This window comes from Rhinopithecus roxellana, chromosome 21, assembly GCF_007565055.1.
Source record: "Rhinopithecus roxellana isolate Shanxi Qingling chromosome 21, ASM756505v1, whole genome shotgun sequence".
NCBI lineage: Eukaryota > Metazoa > Chordata > Mammalia > Primates > Cercopithecidae > Rhinopithecus > Rhinopithecus roxellana.
This window is the reverse complement of record NC_044569.1, coordinates 71,940,428-71,943,813: the sequence shown is the minus strand read 5'-3', so window position 1 is coordinate 71,943,813 and position 3,386 is coordinate 71,940,428.

Below are 3,386 nucleotides of genomic sequence, written 5' to 3'. Positions count from 1 at the left end.
TTGAGACGGAATCTCGCTCTGTCACCCAGGCTGGGGTGCAGTGGCACAATCTCGGCTCACTGCAACTTCTGCTTCCCAGGTTCAAGTGATTCTCATGCCTCAGCCTCCAGATTAGCTGGGTTTACAGGTGCATGCCACCATGCCTGGCTAATTTTTGTAGTTTTTGCAGATTTGGGGGTTCACCATGTTGGCCAGGCTGGTCTCAAACTCCTGACCTCAAGTGATCATCTGCCTGCCTCGGCCTCCCAAGGTGCTGGGATTACAAGTGTAAGCCACTGTGCCTGACCCTAAAAAGATTCTTTATAGGAAATATACATAGTAATGTGCATACTGTTTTAAGAAAGAAATTTCAGAAATAAGACAATACCATGCCAATCCTAGAAATATTGATCATTTATGGGGCAGATTATTTCAGGCCTCTGGTATTGTTGATATAATGAGATATTTGTAACAAGCACACATTAACTTGTATCCTTACTTTTTAAAAATCAACATAGAAACAATGAGGGCTACAATAATTTAGATCCCTTTGAAAGCAATGAAAAGAAATGTGCTCTTATTCTTCTTGTATTAGTATGATACGAATGCTCCGTATAATGACCTGGATAATGTTTACCTATGCATCTGCCTATAAATAATTTTAATAAATTTCTAAAGGCTGAGCCCTCAACCAATGGAAGGCAAGTTATAATGCTGGCTACACACTGACAGCTCATCAGAACAGGCCAGGCTCTGTTTTCTGCTTGGATGTCATCATTCTGTGACTATGAAAGCATAAAACTGAAGACTGTTCCAGCAGGTCATTGTCGCTACAACTTGCTCAAACAGAAATAAAACAGCTTTTCATGCTTATTGATCTTGGACTTTTTGCCATTTTTATGCTCTGTTGACCTGAAGCTCAGTAAGGATGTATTTTGTAAAAGGAGCTGAAAGTTTTCTTTCTCAGTAGATGAGACATTTCACATTTTGGCTGCATACAAAAACAATTTCATTTTTTTTTCTTCCAAATGCCTTCTGTCTGTGACTCTAAAAGAATAGTTGATCTTTAAGTAACACATGTGATATTAGTTTTTCCATTTTAAAATAATCACATTATTGCAGACATTTTAATAGCTGTAGAGGTTGCTATGTATTAACATGATTCATGGTCCTTGACAGCACTGTCTCTGAAAATCCCCCAGGAATGCAAAATACAAAACTCCACACACGTTCAAATTTTACTGCCTGCAGCTAAAAGAAGGCAAAGAACTTAAAACTGTTGAAACCCTTCAACTTTAAAAGCATTAATAGATGGTCCCAGGGGATTAAATCTAAATCTTAATGTGTAAAAATCAAGTTAATAACCAGAGACATTAATATGGCTGCATTTGATTATTGTGATAATGCAAACAATTAGTACTGCTAAAGTGAGATGTATTAGCCTCCTACTTGCCCCTCACATCAGTAAGGCACTGGAAACAAATGGAAATAAAACATTTTACTATGAGGTTTTTTGTTTCCACCTTTGTCTCTCCTTCCTTGTAGCTGACTCATTTTTGAAATTTTATTTCAGGCTAGAATCATCTTTTCATTTTGCAACTACAATTTCTATAACACTGGTGGCAAATGATCAAGGATCATCCATTCAACAATGTCACAAAATTATTCATACATCCTTCCTTAGTATGAGCGTCTTTATAAATCTTCATGATAAATGAAGACAGAAGGAAAACAGAAGGGAAAGATTGAGAAAGGGTAGGGAACAAAGGAAATGTAAAGGAACCACGTGAAATATACACCATTCAATTTTAAGTTCTTAAGGTTTTTTAGGAGGTGACAATCGGCATCTTTATAGTTGTTTTAGCTCCACATAGCCTGAAGCATTGGACAATGTTCAATATGCATTTTCTTGACTGTGGTTTCTGAAGAAAGGCGATAACCATGGCAAACCTGCCTCTGAGTACAATATGTCCCCTTATTAGGCAGATTCCTACATTTTCCTTAATCTAGTACCAGATGAAAAAGTGGGCTTCTGATTGGGGCTACAGTGGGGAAGAAATCCCTGTAAACAAAGAAGCCGGCTAGCAAGGAATAAGTCTGGCATTGTGAATAAATGAATCAGATACTCTGCCAACAATTAACTGATGTTAAAAGACATCTCTGCCCTTCACATTGAAGTTGACAGGAAAGAAATATAGGCCTTATTTTAAAAAGCCATTTAGATCTAAACTTCATGAAACCTCAGCAATCACAAGGGCATTGCAGGAAGAAGTCCATCTGAAACAGAACCAATATTCTTTTGGGGTGGGGGTGGCTGGGTATCTTTTAGATCCTCAGAATTTTAAAACGATTTGATTTTGCTGTTGAAGGACAAAGGTGAAATTAAGGTAAAATGAGTGAAGAGTTAGTAAGATGCATTTCGAAGCAAATGAAAACAAAGGAAGCTTAGAGAATGGCCATGTTAGTGATTTATTTTGGGGGGTCCTGAGACGTGTTCTGGCCTATGTCACTGGAAACCTTTTAGTTTGCTTCTCAGTTCAGATCTGTGTTGTGCATCAAATGGGTGTTCCATTCGTTATTTTTGTTTAAGCAGTGTCTGCAGGGAATTCCAGGGGACCATTTTAATAAACAGCAGCAACAATGGAATATTTGTTCACTTTTCTTCAGCAAAGAATCTGAGAAAAGTGTGTTAGAGGTAGGGAGTGGGTAGCTGTCAGTAGCTGCGGCTCCCTGAGCCTGACAGCCTCGTGACAGTTACTAATATCAGCAGATTTAATGTGTTTAGTCTAGTTGTAAGGTTTGTGATGTGTTTTTGATTTCCTGCTTCAAAAATGCGTTTTGGCTAGAAAACAGTGAGCCATACAATTCTTTTTCCTACCATACCCCAGTCAGGAAATTGTTACCTTTGTACCCAATTTATGTTACATAATAAGTAACTTACATGCACACTAAGATTTGTACTTCTGGGCTATTCAATCAAAGTGTGAACATGAGCAAAAAGGTAATGAGTCCTGCGGTACCTGAGTTTAGCAGAAGCCCCGTGCCAACACCTAGGCTGTGTCAGGATTCACAAAGTGTACTTTAGTTTTATTTCTCACTGATGCTTCAGTTTCTCTTTATTCTCTAGGGACTGCAAAATTGCCTCACTGTCTTTTAAAATCATTGCTCTGTTTTGCTTTAGAACCAATTTGGAAAAGAATATACAAATCACCTGCAAAACTTGGACGGAGCATTTTTCATGTTTAGCTATATAGCAGTGAGTGGTTTATGCATCTTTCTTTCCCTTGTAACTCTTAAAAAATATATTTTCCCTTTTCTTAGTATTGATTTAGGCATCAAAGGTTGGGGGAAACCTCACAGTAGGTTCCTGTACCCTTCAGAGCTTTTAGTCTTACCGGTTTGTTCTG